The sequence below is a fragment of the Apteryx rowi genome, unplaced genomic scaffold (assembly GCF_003343035.1).
Source record: "Apteryx rowi isolate R43461 unplaced genomic scaffold, aptRow1 scaffold_294, whole genome shotgun sequence".
Lineage (NCBI taxonomy): Eukaryota > Metazoa > Chordata > Aves > Apterygiformes > Apterygidae > Apteryx > Apteryx rowi.
Window position 1 is genome coordinate 524,083 of NW_020449352.1, and position 19,671 is coordinate 543,753.

Genomic DNA, 19,671 nt, shown 5'->3' on the forward strand with positions numbered 1-19,671 from the left:
TCAGAGGCATTGAGATCCCTGCCAAACCTCCAGTCTGGTCCCACCTGAAGGCAACGGGATGTGCAGGGTCTCCTCAAACTTCTGACTGCTTTTTGAGGGGGCCCCATGCCCTACCATCACTCCTGTGAGGTCACTTCAACAGTTCCCAGCTAAGAGGGCTACCCATGGGCAGAAGTTGCATGGCTTCAGCCAAGCAGGAACACTGGCATGTTACATGGACTTATTACAGAAAGGGTTATATCATGGCAAGTTGGTTAAACCAGGGCATATGTGTCAGCAGACAGTCTGCATCACTTCAAACACAGCTCACATAAGTCAAAGCAGTTCAACAGTAGAGAGAGCTAGTGCTAGATTTACAACAGCATGGAGCAGCCCCAYGCACAGCCAAAGCAGATGAATGGAACCAGAGAAATGGCTCACTGCTGATTAACCCAGGATAAGCTCTGCACACAAAACCAGCCCAAGCTTTCCTTGGGACACAGAGGGGAGAAACTCCCAGGACACTGACAAGCACGAGGCCCGCCCCACTCACAGCTCAAACAGCTGCCTTCCCATGTTCATGCACATGCTGACACCCAGATCCTAAAGGCAAGAGGATGGAGAGGAAGCCCAAGCCAAGCTCTGTGGCGCCTTGGCGCCTTGGAGAGTCTAACATGGGGGCATGGTGGTGTTATCACCTTGTTAACCTTACACACAGTAAAAGAAAAGAAAAWAAGCTCAGCTGCCAAAACTGTACAGAAGATGTCCTTGGCTCATGAGACCATAGGGTGCATCCCCAGCTGTGAAGGTCATCCCTTTGCATGCTCGAGAGCATTGCAGACCATGCTGTCCAGAAACACCCTCTGCACTCCACAGGTCTCTCCCAAAGGAGTCCAGAGATGCATTTCACACCATCGTGGAACGGTACATAAGAAACAGCTGAGTTAGTAATGCCCTCCCTGCTAATGTGGAGCATGTTGTGGTAGTGCCCAGCACTGTCTTTCCCCAAACCCTTATTTTCTTATCCTCTTCTTGACAAGGTAACTGGTGCAACCTCACAGTGACATCACACTGATGCAACAAGTTATCGTCACCGTCTTCTGTCACTGCTATGCCTGTTCCACCATGCAAAGCAGAGCCCGCAAGAACATTAGCAAGTGCTTGAAACAGGTTTTCCCTGCACAGCTTGGCTTTSACACAGCTGTGGAGAACGAATTTCTGTGGTCCCTTGCCGGGAAGCAGTGCTGTTCCAAAACAAACAAAAACCCCAAACCAAACGAAACCAAAAAGGCTTTTTTCCCTAAGTAAACCCAAAGCTGGAAACTTGCATTGTCATAAAACAAAGTACTGACTGGTTCCTGAGCATGTAACAAAAATGTTTACCTCTGGTAAATCAGACCATTTTGATCAGAAAGTAACACAGCACAGCATAAATTTGTTCTCAAGATTAGGTCCCTCCTTCCAGTGCTTTTCTGCTCAGGGCAGACACAGCATTGCCTTGGATTCCTTCAAATTTTCATGACAGGCCCCTAAAGTTTCAGAAGTGTTGAAATGCAATGCAAAGGCAAGCCTTTCCCTATGCTGGCGTCTGGCTGGAGAGCGGCGTGCTAAATAGGGCAGAGTCACCGAGCTGTGACGAGCAGCCAGGCACAGCACGTGGCTCTTCCAGTTAGAGCAAGATCAGCTCCCACCAGTCCCTGATGCAGGTGATAGATCATCTCTCCTGGCCTCACGTGAAGTGCAGGCTCTGTTTCCCGGCTTGCAGATCACCCCCCTTGGAGCAGGCAGTCCAAGACTAGCTCTCCGTGCTGTGCCCCGCTCTCCCTTTGGCACTTGCACAGCCCCAGTGCTGCTACACGTCGGCCTGAGTGCTACGGCAGCTGGTCACTGTGAGCACAGCGCGTGCGCGTCGCCACAAGCGGCGTGAATTGTACGAGCTGTCAGCACTGCAAGCAGTTCCAGTGCCTCTCTTTTTGATTTACATTTTCTGCATCCTTTCTGAGAAACCTCAATTGTCTATTTAATCCCTTAGCTCTGGAGCAAAAGCATTCAGCTGTGCAACCCACTATAGAAGGCGCAAATTTGATACCCATTAAAGTTGAGGAGTTACCAGGCGTAAAAACCCATATGGGGACAGTATAATCCCTGGTGTAATTCCGTTCATTTTAATGYACCAATGATGAATCCAACACAGCAATCAGGATTTCCATCTCACACCAGCTTCCCACATCCATCTAGTGCACTCAGTGGAAACAATTCTGCTTTATGTTCATTTAAGTGCGATTGGGATTAGGGTTATTCTGCTGATGTTTTCTGATGGTCACCTGTTCGCTCCATTCATGAGCAAGGACCACAGCTTTGCTCTTTCCTGTTATATCCGTCCAGCGTATTCCATAGCAAATCTCTCTCTTACTATCATGCCATTTTTAACTTTGTCTTAGTCCAGAGTGTGATGACAGCTGGATTTAGGGGCAGACCCAGAGGGCAATGGCATGAAACAGCCTATGTTTCATGAAACCGGCTATGGCATGGTCCCGCAAAGCTCAGTGAACAAGCAGTGCAAGACAAGGGGCTGGAGGGGAGGGCTCCCACCTGGGTGCACAAGTCAAGCTCTGCTCTCTGTGAGGTTGGTGATGAACAGAGAAATGCTTCAACCAACTGTTGCGCAGAAGGTTCAGAGATGACAACAACGACTCGATGTTTGTAATATAGGTACCGCTAGGTGCAGCTGAGCATATGTCTCTCTTGCGAAGTTTTATTGTCTGGATAACAAATTACACATCAGGATGTATGAAAGTTACAAGCCTTATACCCTTACTTTATAGCCCTGGCACTAATGTATGCATCTGGGTTTAAAGCACTTTCCTGCAAGTTAAAACCCAGCTCTGCTAAGAATTGGTGTAATTCAATACTTCCTTTGAAAACCTTCCACAGGAAGATTAGAACAATCTTAGTGATTACAGGCTATCTGGGGTCCACAGATGCCAGTAATCTATGGAAATTGTGAACTCAAGGGATTTACATCTAAATATGATTTAAAATCCACTACCAAATCTCCATCATGTTTTTTTTTTTTTTATGATTTCTTTCTTCTTCCTCTCTCTGTCTCTCTCTCTTTCTTTTTTTTTTCTCCTCAGACTGAATTTCTGTACACAACTGTAATGTCTGTCTCAAAGACAAACACGCACAAGCCAAACAACAGCCCGGTTCCTTTGTTGCTGACAATGCCAGGGCTCAGGTTTGCGGCACGGGGCACACGGCGCGCTCCACAGTAGTCCCAGCAATTGCCCCAGCCGGAGGCTCTCTGCTCTGGAATCTGTCTGCAGCCGTGTCCGTGATGAAAGGCAGCTGTGGACAGCTTCAGTGGGTTCTGGTTAAAGGCCTATCACGGACTCCCACATGAATGGGAATGGGAGGAAAAGTCACAAATCAAACCTGAACTGTGCAGTCCACTTAGGCGAATGTTATTTGCGCCATATGTTTCGCAGGTTCATTTCGCTGGAATAGTAAATTGGTCTAAAATTAAGGCCAGATTTTGGAAGGCAGCACCTCCTTTGGAAGGAGGAGATGTGTCCTCTGAGCATGCATGCATGTGAACTCGGCTGAAGGGACAGCTGAAGGGACAGGTCACTCCCAACTTGCACATGCAAAGAGTCATCGGTACACAGCCACGTAGGGCATGGGTATTGGCATATGAGGGCATGTGGACTTCGTGCGTGGTGTGTTTGTGTACAGCTCTTCCAGGTATTTCTTCAGTGCTTGTTTCAGGAAATCTGACCTTGGTATCAGCTCTTTGATGTGTGGGCATGGTTTTTACTTCCGTATGTTGGGTATTTTACATGCAGATCCTCATGTATTTAGATGGAGATATATCCATGAGTCTTTAGCATATGCTTTTCAGTTACAGGCTTTTCTAACAACACCATCACCAACCCTATCTTCCAAGTCTGTTCAAATAAACTGTTGCAGATTAAAGGCCTGACTTTTTGTCAAGTTTAAACAAATACATAGAGCGCAAGCGCTCCACAGCATTGCATTCCCGTGACAGCCAGGTCCCAGCAGCTTGCCAAGGCAGAGCGACCAACTGATGGGATCCCTTGTCCATGAGCTGCCCTCTCACAAGCTCAGAAGATGCAGATCCAGAGGTTTTTAATCCAAACCAGAATTTTGGTTTTACAGCTCTGGAACAAGGAGGTTTTGCTTACCCCAAACCTGGCTTCAATTTTATCTCATTTCCATAAATAGCACTAGGAACCTTTGGCAATGTTTTGCCACATTTTCCAGTGGAGGGCAAGCAAAGACTCCAGGCCAATGCTATATAAGGGTATCTTAACAGTGTTTTAGCTGCCACTTTACACCTAAGAGCCTCTCAAGGCTCCTATCCAGGTGTTTTAGCCTCTTCTGCTTTTCAGTCCATATTTTTGAGCTGTCGTTCCCTTGTGTTTCACCTCATTTCCTCCCAGTTTCCACCTCCATTTTGCCACTTAATCATGTGGGCCTCTGCAGCCTCTCATTTGCTTGTGGTAAATCTGGCATCTTTATTAAATCCAGATTGTTTCACTCTGGGGGCACGTTTACAGGTAAATCTCCTTATAGGCAGCCACCTCTGACTTGATAGTATATTTAATCCTGCAGCTGTCAAACGAAAGGTGATAAATCAGCTACCTTCGATCAAATAAATCCTGCCTCTTTCAGTGCCACAATGACACTTCTCCTATGTTACTCGGGCAGTGGTGGTGGCTAGTGCTATGGTAACCACACTACAGACTCAACTCTTCAACACTTGAAGATCAGCTCTGTCTTCAGCAACCTCTAAACTCCCGTTTCTTTACTTTGTGCTGAATCAGGGCCTAAAGAATGCATCTTTTTTTTTGTTTTTAGAAGCTGGAAGAAGGAAAACAAAACCAAAAAGCAAGAGCTGACCCAAATCCCGCTGCAGAGCTAGGAAGGGGTTAAAGGCAGCCCGGCTCCATGGGAAGGGAGTGCATGGGCAGGCTGCTCCGCTTGGGCAGCCCCCTGCCTCTACACAAAGCCCCATTGAAGCAGAGGCAGGAGCAGGGCAGACACAGTTTATGGAGCAGTTGTAAGTCCGCGAGCCCGCGCCGCTCAGTGCAAAGAGCTAGCAAGGCCCGTTGGCAGCTCCTGCGGAGTCTGCAGACTCTGCAAGCCAACCGCTCTGTATTTGTTCCTTTTTCTTAAAACAACAACGCACCCGGGGAAAATAAATACAAAAAGCCCCTGGTATGTGTGTAGCATTAAGCAGCGAGAGCCACTGCTCCAGTCCAAGGAATCTAAAATCTATGGTTTCTTCCACCACACTCATCTGGCTGTGTTGCACCTGCAAAGTATTTTTTATTCCAGCATCTGTCTTAAACACAGATGTACATGCTGAGACGGGAGCCTTCTGAAGTGCTTTGTGTTGACTTAACTCTTTCCCTTCAATAAGGGACTTCAATAAGATCACTTATGCCACGGCTGAATGCTTTGAAAACCCTCGCTCTCAGGTATAAGGCAAGGGTGCTCCAATMTGTGTGCCTAAATTTCAGCTACCTATATCTACCTTTCAGCTTCTAAATATAGTTGGATCTGTACATCCGATAAGTTCCTTGACTTCAGTAAGGCTGTTCAGTACCTATAAAAATCAGGCAACTTATTTTGAAGTGCTCAGACATGGATTTAGGCCTCAGAGGGCTCAAAAACTATAGCTTAAATTTAGACATCTGCATCCGTACCACTGGCAACATGTTTTTATTTTTGGAAGCACCAGCAGCTCCCATTAATTTCAATAAGAGCTGCTGGGAGTTTGAGTCTCGGAAACTTTGGGGGAAGCTGTTCTAACATTAGACTCTTGTTTTCAGAAGTGTTGGCTTGAAAAGAAATGACACAAAATCAGGAGGAAGGCAAATGTTTGTTTAGCCTTCCTATTTATTAAAGTCATTTAATGAGCAATGGATCTGGTGAAGTCCAGTTTCTTGAGGGAAGTGTCCAATGTCCTCAAAATCCTACTGCCATCCAGCAGTTCAGCTCCCTCCCACGTTCCCAGTCTGTTTGGCTGGACGAATTGCTGTGGCCAGTGCAGGCTGGCCAATTGTCTGCTGCTGCTCAAAACTGATAGAGAGTTGAGTGACAGCTGCCTTTCCCTCAATGCAGGTGGTTTTTCTTCCTCTTCCCTCTAACCAGACTGACTTTTATGAAAACCACAGGAGCTTACTGCGTTGAAGGCCTTTAACCCTCTATCAAATTTGGTTAAAATTGCCCAGGAGTTATTACAGACAAGAAACATGACTGGATAAGAATTGTTTCCTTAGGAACCCAGGCTAGAAAGAAAAATTAATCATATACTTGGGGATATTTGAAAAATACAGGCTGGAGAAGTGAGTKATAGCCAATAAAATAAAGTCATAAAAAGCAAAGCAAAAAAAGTTAAAAGAGCTATGAGACCTAAAGGCAATAAGACATAAGTTTAAATGCAGACACAAACCTGTAAATAGACAATATGTGTAATTTTCTTCCATCTTAACATATGCCTGTGTGGAATAGGACAGAGTGGTAGTGCATGTAGCCTCTCTATATGGAAAGGATGGGGCTCACCTGAAGTGTAAGATTCAAGTGCGTGTTACATTCAGGTGAGCCTCCAATCAACATCAAGAAGTGTCCGTAGTTACAAAAAACACTAATTCATGCTAAATCTAGGATTCCTGTTTCATGTGAAGCAGAAGTTGCAAAGTATGCAGTTCCTGGGGAAGAAACAGCATAACAGGAGTTTTTGTAGATGAGATTTGCCATACTTTTAAAACAGTTACAAACAGTTACAACCTACAGAGCCATAAATTCCATCTGTGTTCACAGCTGATGAAGACACCAGTAAGTCAGTACCCTCTGCCATGAGACAGGAGAAAGGATCGGAGGCGAACACTATACTTTTCTAGAAAGTAAGAAAGCAAGGAAGAGAAATACATGGCAAAATCAGTTTAAACRCTTTTAGAAAGGATGCTTAGAAAATGAAGCCACTCAAGGCAATGGAAACGGTATTGAAAAACTTGGGAAATAACCCATCTCAGTAAGAGAAGAAGAGCTGCCAGCCTGAATCAGTTACCTTGTACTGCTGTTTGAACCATGATTGCTCTGATTGCAGTCTCCAGGACTGGTTTTTGGAACAGGATTACCGAGCTGCAAGATGGGAGAAGATTTATTCTCCTCCCCCTTTTATCTTTCACATAAGAAGAAACTGTTGATATAAAATTTTGCTACTACAGTCTCTGAACAAGATATAAACAGAAGTTGTATATGACAGACAGATGGTTCAGCTGCCCTTACTGGCAGGAAATACCATTAACAGCTTTGGCTGTAGATAGTGTTGTAATGGGCAGTTAACGTATCTTGGGGGATGGCGGTGCGAGATGTTCAGAAGGCGAACACAAGGAGGCCTYGGGCTGGCTCGGAAAACAAGCTGGAGTTCAATGAACTCCACACCTGACTCCTCCAAACCTTTTTCTCCAAGAATTGAGATGAAAATCCTCAAATGCTGCTTTTTCATGAAACTGCAATCTCTCAATATTTTGTTTTGGAAACCCTAAAATGTGATGCCTCCAAAACTTAAGGTTTAAAATGTAATTCCCTTGGCTGYCAGGGGATGGGTGTCCTGGGTGCAGGTGTCCAGGATGTAGGGTGCCCTGGCTAAGAGGTGTGACCACTACTGTTATGAGATGGCAGAGAGGCTGCCAGGGCTTCCTGGGTCTCYGCCCATCTGCTTCCTGAGCTGCCTTGGAGGGAGAAGTGGAGAAAGCCAGGGGAGAGCCTCCCAAGCTTTGAGGCTCCTCAAACATTTTAACCCCTCTCTAGGTTTTAGGCTAGCAAACGTCACTGAAAACCTTGCAAGGACAAATTTTCTTCCCATCTCCCTCTCAGGGAGGCAGTGGTGGAGAACACGACTCTGATGGAGTCCTGCCACATTGACTCCTGCAAAAATTGAATGAGAGGGTTGTGTCAAACCTCAAACCCTTCCTCCTCAGGCTAAAGATAGTTAATACTGAGCAGAGGTTATGCTCCTTAGACAAACTTCAAACAGAGCTTARCTACAGATTTTTCCTACCTACTTGTATTTGTCCAGTTTGATGATAAAATGAGACAACCTTTGGCCAAGACTGTGTTCCAGCCTCAGATGATACGGTAGATTACTGAGAGCTGTTCAAAGAAGGTAACTGAAGGAACAGACAATAGAAAAATATTCTGGCTGGGGCTATTTGGTCTAGCTGGGGCTAGACCAAATTATGAAATGGGTACCGAAATATCAAGAAGTAAACAAAGGGCTGCATGGCCATAATATATGCCACTGAGTTTAGAGTGTGAACCCAAGATTTTTTCTCATTCAGGTTTGGTAGACTGTTCTCAGAAATGCTTAACATAGGGTTAACAAAGAATACTGTAACACGGACTGATCCTTTCTCTAGTTGAAGGCCTGCACCCTGCCACCATGATTCATTCCTTATTCATAGGGCAAAAAAGTCCATTGGTTTCAGAAGGAGACATTTGAGATCAAGGACTGCAGCATTTGTGCCTAGATTTTCAGTCCACGTACCTTACACACGTCTGAACACTAACAACAATGCTGCGCCTCTGTGGGGATACATGCATTTAAACCAGCATCAAACCTCTTTTATGGGCAAGATTTAAAACGCTGAATGCATTAGAGAAGAGAAACATTTGCACTGTGTTTCTTATTGTTGCTTGCCTTTCTGTAAGCGCTTTCAACACCACCAAATTAGACCAGAAGTGGTTAAAAGCAGCTAAAAGGAGCTTTGGAGGACTCTGTGTCAGCTGGCATTCTAATGAGAATTAGACAATCGGAAATAGACAGCTCTGAGGCCAAACAATTAGCCAGACAATTAAAAGGGTATACTGTACGGGGTTTTATGTGGACTAGGATAATGCAGCCGCAATATTTGTGCTAATAAGGTAGATGGATAAGAATGAAGTTAATTTCCCTTCTCAGCAGCTAAATGAACAGATCGCTCCATTTTAGTAGAGCCCAAAAGGACGTGTTTTTCCCTGATCCGAAAAAAGAAAAGAAAAGAACAAGAAATGGTACTCTGTGGCTATGGAAATAAAGCTGGATATTCAACTGGTGTTGTGCTTGCGGAGGTCCAGCGCTAATACTGCTCTGGTCTACTATGGCTGCCACTCTGTCTTCTGCCTTCTACAAACACAACTTTTGCCTTTGTCATGACTAAATCTCTGCCCATTGCCATTCTGGATTTTCCCTAAATAAAGAATAAGACCATTATGCACATCGGTTTCAATATTACTGGTAATCTGTTGTTCAGTACTGATCAGAGGTATGACAATGGGATATCCAATACATGGGAACCATTCTCCTTGTGAAAAATAGAAATAAACAGGGAAGAGTAAGAACACAATCTGCCACTACCCCAAATTATGCAGAGGAGCTTCCTGCATTTGGAGAAACTGCAGGGTTTAGCATACRACAGAGTTCAAAGGATGAGCCTCACCCTGGGAAAACCACCTTCCTGCCCGTTGTGTCCCCCTGTGAATGCAGCACGCTGGGAACTATAGAAGAGACATGAGTTGCCAGCAGGGTGACTCATCCTGAAACTCATGGTGGGGCTGGACATAGAGAAGTTTTTGGACTGAGTCTTTTGCTTTGGAGACCAGAGTGACCCCTGAAATATGCGTTATTCCAGAAGGTTTATGCTTCCCCTATATTCTGCAGCCCTATACCTGGCTAACCCTACAGCACAGCAATGACGTGCGGAGAGACCACTGAAGATCCAAGTCCCACTCTCCACCCACATCAGTTTTGTACAGAGCTGGCTCAGTTACTCCAGCAGCATCTTGCACTTTGACTTGCAAAACCCCTCAAGGCCAAACTCTCTGAACTTTAACATCCACCTGGGCCACTCAGAACTGCACCCGAATCCCACGGCACAAACCAGGTACTGCTGGCTCAGTGTAGCGTGCCATGCACTGCTAATAGAAACACCGACAAGGCTTTGAACGCTGGTCACACCTCCTGCGCTGGAAGCTTTACTTCTGGGAAGGAGGGGATGGCATTTAGAGGATGCACTTAGGAGCCCTGCGCAACACAATGTGCGGCCACCAGCTTTAGGCACCTTCCAAGCTCAGCATGAGCTTAAGTGTTTTGTTGATGAGAAGGTGGACTGCAACAGGTGCCTTAAGTTATAAACAGCCTTAAGAGGGGCTTAAATGTCTGTCAGCAACTGAAAGAATCGAACTGAAAGAAAAGAGCTGACAAATACTGTATATAGAGAGAGGAAGAGCACTGCACACTTGGGTGGGTGGACGTCTGAGGGTCCTGCTGGGCTCCAGCACTGCTGTGGCAAAGGGAGGACCTCCCTGTCTTGAGCTCTGCCACCAAACTTGGCCTTGGAGGCTTTCTAATCCTGTGGTCCCTGTGATGCAGAAAATGATAACGTGCCCTTGTGTTGCTCTTCTGCAATGGGAGGTGAAGGGGAGCGAGCCTGGAGGGCCTCCTCGTGTGCCATGAGCCAGCCACATCTGTGGTCACCTCCCTGCGCATCACCTCGTTCCTCCTCCCAAGCCCAGGAGACCCCGATGTCTGCCTGCGGTGGCCACGTTTTGGGGGCTGCAGCATGGTTTGCGTGGCTGTGCCCTAAAGTATGAGGGCTGGCTCTGCTTCTGGAGATGAAGAGGAGTTCATGGTGTCGATCCTCACTACAGAAACACACACACACACACACACACACACAGAGCCATCTGAGGTTTCTGGTTCCCTGTCCTATCTTCCCCTCTCCGTCAGACGGCACCGGGTGCTGCCAGAGCCTGCTGTCACGCTTTACATTAGGTTACTGGCTTCTGCGGTGTACCAGCCGTCATGTGTTGCTATTTAGCAGACAGCACCAACAAAACAGTGAAAACGAGCTATTTTGGTTTGGTGTCTCCTTGCAGTTACTAAAGACCAGAAGCAAGTTGTCATACACAAGCTAATTGAATCCCCGGGAAAACAAGCCATTTGGAAAATGAGCTCTTGGTCCATTTTACACTGGGGCACACTGTTGTTTTTCTGCTGTGATGGTAGGGTTTTTATATCTTTGAGGTTTACCACACATACACAGGATAGGCCAGCTGTGGTCAGCTTTTTACACTGAGCCCCTCTCTCCGCCCTCTCCCAAAAAAGCCATCTGAATGGCCACGTGACAATAGCACATACTCAGAGGCAAATGTATTTACAAGGCATCGGCACAGCTCAGTTTAGAGTGTAATTACCACATTACGGCTTCAGCCAAACTATTTCTCCAGTAATGCCCAGATGCACCAGTCGCTTTTCCTCTATAATGAACACAGATGAGAAAAAGGTGACGAGCCATTTTTGTAGCAGAATGAGGGAAACCAAGTTTTGTCTGATCAGAAAATGGCCCTGACAAAAATCCTGTATGAGAACAGCGCAGTGCATGTGTCTTACAATTGCTGCTGTCTGGCAGGTCTGATGCAGAAGATCATGAGGCTAACTATCACTTTAATATGTTTAATACAGGCATCTGTGTGTATTATTAACTAAAGCCTCTTCTTGGCCACTGGAAACTGGAAGCATGTGTTTGAGGGCACGTTCCCACCCCACCAACCCTGGCACCGGGAACTCGAGCCAAGTCCTGCTCTCAGGAGCTTCCTACCCCAGCCATGTGCTGAGCAGGAGGCAGAAACGCAGCTCAGGGCTGCCTTTGCTTTCTGCAGAGAGGGCAGCGAGAGAAAGCCAATTTCTATACTGTGCAAGTGCACAAGGGAAAAAACATGCGTATGGCCACCTGCCGTGCTCCCATGTTCATCCCTGCTCACACCTTACATGGGACTGTGTCATGGCCTGGGAAATGAGTTGCCCGTCCCACTGAACTGCCAATAGCTCCAAATAGGAGAGAAATACAGGTTTAAACCCAGCTCTGCTAAGTCGGACCAGGACCTTGCATCTCCTGCGTTTTGGGTTGGTGCATCCCTCTGGATGACCAGAAACTGCATTTTTGACCAAAAAGCCTTTCCCAATGACAGCTGTATCAAAATCTGATATGCAAGCAGTTTTGTCCAAAAATTCCTGACCGTATTAAAAATTCTGGAAAACAYGCAGCCTCTTTCTCCATTTGAAATCAATCTGCACTCGCAAGCAGACATGGGGGAAATTGTGCCAGGCTGACATAAAGAAGGCTCATGTTGATATTAGTACTGTTGCCTACAAACCACAGCGCTGCAAAAACAGTAGTTACACGTAGCTTTATCAAAGGACTTCAAGGATACATTTGCTCTTTGTGGCATATATAACTGAAAGCTAGCTTAGTTTTAATGTTGTGTTTCATGTACATAACATCCTCATTAGAGACAACAAGGTACAGTGATGGAGCACATGGGGGAAGGGTCACAGACTCACACCAGTCTGTAAAAGAATTAACTCTTAAAAAACATGTGCAATGGCCACAGCTTCCCAGCAAATATTTAACTGCGAGGGCTTCTTCTGCGATATCATTACTATTGCAAAGCATATTATGGCACTTTTACCAGTATGCGGTGAAGTGCTGTTCACGTACAACTAAAAGACAGTTGCTAAGCATTTACATTTTCCCCTTACTGCACCCCCCCAACACYCACTGATTCATGTACGTTTGTCAACTTGCTTTTGTTTACTGCAAGCAACTCTAACAACAAAACACACGAAATCCTGGGTGTTATCAGCGCAGTTACCCAGAGGACTGAATCACAAGTCGTGAGCATCGCTGAAGATTTCACTGCAGATGCTGCTGCAGAGCTCGGTCAGACAGCAGTGGCTGCTGGCCGGTGACCAGATGAAACGTGGGTCCTCCTGAAGTCAGTGGAAAGTTCTCCGAGGCCACGATTTCATCTATTAAGATCTCAGAACGCCTGTTCCTCTTGGATATTTACTACCAGGGAGGCCACGCTGCCCAGCTTTTGTTTTCTGTTGAATTTGACTATCATTTCCTAGGTTCTTGCATGGTGTGGCTTTGGCTTCGGAGCCCATCTGCTACACTTCAGGGTATGTTTTCATTGCRGTGCGTGGGCACTTGGCTCATTAGCATGGTGTTAATGGAATATGGCAGCTAGAGCCTCCCTCCACGTGCTGATAACGCGCGCTTCACTGGAAGGAGCTTTGCCCACGGCAGGTTCGGCAGCCGAAGCATTTATCTGCCATGCAATGTTAATAACTGCCGAGTTATAATTACCAAATCTCAATATTTACAGAAAACCAGCCTCTCTATTGTGCAGTTAATAGCCCAGTCTTGAATGTACAAAATGCCAATTTGCTGTGAATGAGGAGCYGCTTGCTAAAATTCAAGAGCAATTAAACCATAAGCGGTAACTGACATTTAACAATTATAATGTGTACCAAGGAGCAGCTATTTATTGGACAAAAATCCTGATGGTGGAGATGCATGACGGGATAACAAGACCTGGGGAATCTCCTCCCCAGCTCCACCGGGGGCAGGAATAACGCACACCTTGCCTTGGTTGTGGGCCTGGAAAACTCAACCCATTTGCTCGAGAGACTCTCAGTTGTCTCCTACAGCCGGCTGGCAGCAGATCCTGCTACACCTTCTTACCTACGCTAATGTGGTAGCAGGCTGTAAGCTGAACTGGGGAGGTTTTGCCTCTGATTTCCACTATTAAACAGGGGGAAGGTACATTTTGTTCCCCTGTCTTTATCTCTTGGCTCAGCTGGCCTACTGTATACGTTCTTTAAATGCGTTATGTGTCTTCCCTGCATGAGTTAGGGATATGACCCTCAAAAATTAGCCATATCTGATGTTTCCTGATATCAGTGACTATACTGCACACTCAGATAAATAGAAATAAGCAAATCATTTTAATTTTTTTTGTTCACTAGATAGATAGCCTTTTTTGTTGTTTTTGATGGTCCAAATACACTCTTTTTTGCTTTCAAATAAATGAAAAGCCCTATTCAATTTGGGTCAAACAGAAAGAAAACTTCATTCAACTTAAAATGAAACATTTTTGTTTCCTTGGAAGGACTATTTCTTCTTACTGCTCTTTGTAATTACAAAGCTGAGACAAATTTCAGAACAAAACTTTGTTTCCTAATAAAAAAACCCAACCATTTCAGTTATTTTGAAAATGTCAAGATATTTTTGTTCTTCCTTTGCATGGCCAAAACCACTTGCTAAATTTCACAAATAATTTGCAAAAAGTTCTGGTCGCTCCAAAGCGGTACTTTTTTTTCCTCAGCAACTAAACTCCATGCCCTAGCATTTCCCCCCTGCCCCATCCACGTAACTGCCTTTTATCTGCATTACCCCAGAGCACGCTGGAAATTTTGATCCCAAGGCCTCCTCCAGGATATTTATACAATGAGAGGGTCTCTTGCACAAGCTTTACAATGGATTAAACACAGCAGAGAAAGACTGCCTGGTTATCACGGCAGATCCATGGACATTGCGCTTTATCCGAGGACCGAGGCGCGCGGAGGAGACGCCCCGAGCCATGCCAACTGCGGGAGCATCCCCGGTGGCATCCCTGTGCGGGAAGCTGCCTCAGCATCCTCCTCTCTCCCCTTCTCCGAAAGCCTGGCCAGGGGATACACGGCAGCCGGCATCCGCACGGATCCCCGTTACTGTTTCTAGGCTGCCCGGGGAAGGGAGGATCCAGGACTATGACATTTCACTTTCTGCAACTTTGGCAACCCCTCGTTTCGGTTCCCCCTGCTCCCATACAGCCTGGTGCTGCGTCCCAGGAGTCCTAACCCAGGGTTTGACCCTTCCTGGGGAGTGTTATAAGCATAAGCTGTTCAATACAGCTCCTGTGCCTACTCTCTGGCTAGCAAAAAAATCCACTTTTGCAAGTACTTGTTACAGATAGGGATGAATTTCTCTATCTCCCAGCACATTTGGTAACTATTTACTTCACTAAATGGTGAAAAAGAGAAGCTTCAATTCTCCAGAGTTGCCTCCCTCAGCTTGTTTATCTCTGTGTTGCAACGGCTCTGTGGTTGTGAAATCTCCAGGCTGAAAACTCAGAAGGAAATTTCTAGTGACAAGCTTTCCTTGAGGCTGTAAACAAACAGAATTCATTAGGAGGAAGGAAGAGATGCAGAAAACATCCAAATTAACACATGTGCGCACGCTCATGCACACGCAGGCACACACACACACACATACTGATTTTTCTCTGTGTTGAGGGAAAAAAAAAAATCCTTATGCCAGGCTTTTTTTTCCAAGGAAAACCAGCTTGCTCTAATGCTCAGTGCCGTCTGTAGGAAGCGGAGCTTTCTCAGAAGCCAGTCGAAGCTGCACTGCACTTTCGGGCAGCACATTTCATTTGCCATTCCCTGAAAGTGCTCTACCCTTCCCACACCTGCTGGTGCAAACTCCCTGCCGCTGCTCTCCAGGAGGTTCTTAGGTTTTTGTTGATAGACAACTTATTTGCTTAAAAGAAAAAAAAAAGCAATGAATAATGAATTAAATAAAGCCTCTGAGCCAACTATACTAATGGCTTTTTACCTGTAGCACCAAGAACTTGTGTATTCTGGCTTCGTATTAAAAAGCGCAGTGATTAAACCATAATATTATGTTTTGATCTAGCCTCGAGTTGAATGAATTACTGGCAGGAAACACAGCTCATGAATTCAATCAAAAATCCTTTCATTTGTCACAGCCGCTTCCTGTCTGTCTTTTAAACATCTGCTTCTCTTGTTCATGACAGAAAAAGTCTTTGTTAAAATAATAAGCATTCGACGATCCTTCCCTCAAATAAAGTGCACAGCTTCTCAATGACCCCCCCCCCACACACACACACTTCCAGTTTATTTTATATATCTTTAATAGCTTCCTCGCACCCCTCTCTTCCTTTCCGCTTGGAAATTCTGGAAAATCTCAAAGTGACCAAAGAAGGCATTGCTGGAGCATGCTCGCAAGCCAAAGCTGCCCCCAGCCTTTCTGCCAGTGGGACCCGGCGCCGGGGCCGGTTTGCCGCGCTTGCTGCCAAGAATCACTCGCGCTCCTTAAATGGCAGCCGCTTCCTCCGCCAGGACGTGCTTCTCTGAAGCCCGCGCGCGCCGTGCGCATGACACTGCAGCCGGGCTGAGCAAACCCTCGCGGAAAGCGCCACCAGCCCCGGAGCACCGCATTTCCAGAGCCAGCTATTGCAATTACTCCGGGCTGGTATCTCAGACCTTGGCTATTTATTCATTTGTTTGTGCAAGGGATGATAGCAGCTGCGCGACCCCTTCCTGCCGTCCTTCCACGCGAGCTCGCTCGAATCCAGAATGGACATGCTGGGATTTATACGCGGGTTTGGCACTACCAGCGCCTCTGCGTTTCCTTTCAGGCTTCTAAAGAAATAACACCCACCTTCTAGCGAAACCTTAAATCCCTGCTTTGAAGTAAACCTCTTCCTCTGCTAATTACATCTTAATAATTAATTACCTACTTTCGGTAGTTCTCCTGACAGAACTCCAGGTGTTTGCTTCTAAACCTAACAATCCCGTATCCAACAGCAAAATGCAGCCAAATATGGGCTGATGCTTAAGAGTTGTCTACCACAACTGAACAGTGCCCCAAACCCTACAGCGCGACGCCGGCACATTTAGGGCTAGAGAAGCCGAAGCTGCATCATGCCGGCAGTGTCGCCATGTGCAGGGCTGCAACATGACTCCCCGTGTGCCAGATTTTTCCTCTTCTTAAAATCATCCGAGGAGTGAACCCTGCCTGACCGAATGGGGCACGCGAGGCTCAGACAGCTCTCGCGCTGAAAGGGGAATTGGATGGTTCTTCCCCATGCTGAGGGAGGCTGGGGAGCCTGGGAAACAGGAGCCGGGCCAATTAGCAAATTTTCACGTCTTTTGCATCATGTGAAATTTCAAAATGTGAGGCGTTTCTTGTAAGTGACTGAAAGCTAAGATTGTTCTTGAAATAGGCTGAGGACAGACAGGAGCAGAAAACTATTAGGGATACCTACATGACACTTTTCCAATACTCAAATGACCTTTTTTTAATTTCCAAGTTTTCCAGTGTGTGCTTTTTCCTCAATTTTTATTTTAATGGATTTACTTTTTTGAAGCACAGTCCTCTTTTCTTTCAGGAGAACCTTGCTTTTACTTTGATTCTTTGCCACATTATGGTTTTAGCTCACGATCCCAGCATTATGTCTGAGTAAAAGTGATATAAATCAGGGTTATATCTGTCGTGAACTTCAGAAATCCTGTAGTGGGTCAGCCCAAAGGTCTGTCTATCCCCATGTCCTGTCTCCAGCTTAGGCTGACAGCACGTGCACATCAAAGAGGATGGGAATAGGGTAAAACTCACAGAAATAAATTCTTTGTATTTTCCACCAGCTATTTGTAGCTTAAGAATTTCCTGAGACAGAGGTGAAGTGTTTGCATTGAGTAGCTGTCAACAGATTTTTCTTCCTGTGATATGTTTAATTGCTTTTTAACTTGCAAGTCTTTAGCATGCACAGCATCGCGTGGCAAGGAGCTGCACAGCCGAGCTGTGTCATGTGAAGCACCACTCTCTCTACTTGTCTCGAGCCTGGCGCTTCCTCGTTTTATTTGATGTCCCCATGGTCTTGTATTGAAAGAAACAGTCCGAATTGTTTCCTGTCGACTTGCTCTAGGGCATTCATAATTTTCAGGATCTCTGTCACATCTCTCTCAGTCATCCCCTTTTCTGACTAGAGAGTCCTAGTCGTGTAGAAATTGTCTCATACCTTGGAATTTCCTTGCAACTTCACTCACTACCTTTTTATTTTGAACATATCCTTTTTGAGAAGGGAAGGCAGAACTGAACATCATGGATTCACAGGGCTCTCTGTTTTGTTCTCTTTTCCTAATAGCTTCTGAGACTGGATTTGTTTTTCACTGCTATTGAGGAACGAGCTGCTGTTTTCACAGAGCTGTTACAACTCCGGGAGCTCGTTGCTGAATAGCAATGGCTAACGCAAAATCTATCATCAGTTGGCACCTAAAGTTCAGAGTTTTTCCCATGTAGGGCACTTATTTGTCTATATTAATCTCATCTGCTCTTTTATTGCCTCACTCCTAAYTGCAGCGAGTGCCTTCTGCAAGTCGTTGTCAACCTTCTTTCTTATTATTCTTAATAGCTTACYATCAGTAGCAAACTTTGCCACCTCACTATTCACCCTCTTTCCCAGATTGGGGCAGATAAGAGCTCGCCCCAGCCATGCCCTGAGCCAGCAGTTTCTAGCATTGGTGCAGTCACAGTGACAAAACCCTGCTTCTACTTGTAGAACTTGTTTTGCTTGTGGAAAGTGGTTTTACAATATGGGTACAGCTTTGCCAGATGCATCCACACTACGAGGACTTTGCCAGTATGATCTGACGGTATTTTTGTAGCGATAAAATACTCTCAGGGTTTACAGGGCATTCCTTGGACACAGTGAGAAGCCTGGGGTTGGAGTGCATCTTTTCAAAAAGGATCAGGGCACTGTAAGTAGAGAGACATCAAGGTACTGTGTAACTTTGAATATTTAACCTTGGGRTCTAAATCAGGAGGGTAGTTTCTCCTAGTCAGATGAGAGAAGGACTCCTCCAAGGGTATAAGTTAGGAAATAAAAAATAGCACTGACAGAGAACATAGAAGCATAAATTATTTTCTGTAAGTAAATAAGCAGACAGGTGCTGTCAGTTCAGTCCGTTTGCTTTTGCTGCACGTCTCCACAATTAGATTTCTGTGGTGGCCCATGCAACTGTGGTAGTGAATTTTAATAGGTACTCGAAGAGCATCTGAACACCAGTTACTTAAGATGTAGAGTGACTGCATGTTTGTGCATTATCTTTCTGTTCCTACTGACCCAAGCTGGGGCACTTCCAGAGCATCCCATTTTTGTGCCCTCTTCATTATTTGGACACTCAGGGGTGTGGGGCAGATGACTGTGTGCAAATGCATATGTATGAAAAATYGTATATCAACTTGACTTTAAGCTGGAAACAATAAGAGACAAATKAAATGATATTAAATGATAAGAGTCTCCCCTCTTCTCTCCCACCTCTTCTTGAGAGGTTCAAAGAACTGCCTGCTCCAGGGAGAAATGCAGCGGTGAATTAACTGCAGAGCAGGATTCAGGGAGAGAGGAACGATGCCAAAGTGGGGCAATTCATCTCACATTTCTCCTGCCTGACAGTGTTAGGTGTCACATCTGAGGATGTGTCTGGTGCATCAGGCCACACGAGTGGGAACAAGATTGTCACCTCGCCCCAGCGAACTGTCTTGGAGCCCAAGTCTCTGTCTCTTCACCTGCTCAATTGCAACATGAGGTCTTGCACCGGGGTTTTGCATCCCGGATGCTGCTAGGAAGAGGGTCACAGTTCATCAGATGGTGGTAAGGACAGGAGGATGAACCACATAGTAAATGCAAGGGGTAAAGCATGCCCGTTGCTGTGCCTCACAGCCATGCCTGCAACCCAGCAAGCTTGGAATCTCCCACCCTACCTTTTCTTCAAAAAAGACACTGCATGCAATTAGCAGGCAGCAAGTTTCAAAGGAACCAAAGTAAGTACTTTTCCTCCAGTGCAAATTAAACAGTGGAAGTCATTGCCATCAGCTGTTGCAGAGGCCAAAAGTTTACAAAAGCAAATTGATAAATTTTTGGAGGGCGAGTCCACTAGAATTATTACATACAAGGATACAGCCTCTGGTTCAGGAACTCTCAGCACTATGTTTA

General features: G+C 45.7%; 1 non-coding gene across 1 annotated transcript; it reads right to left on the reverse strand.

Annotated features, from left to right (window-relative positions):
- Positions 1-9,374: 9,374 nt before the first annotated feature.
- Positions 9,375-9,538, reverse strand: LOC112967830. Its single transcript, XR_003254124.1, has one exon. It is a non-coding gene; the product is annotated as a U1 spliceosomal RNA (small nuclear RNA).
- Between the last annotated feature and the right edge of the window lie 10,133 nt (positions 9,539-19,671).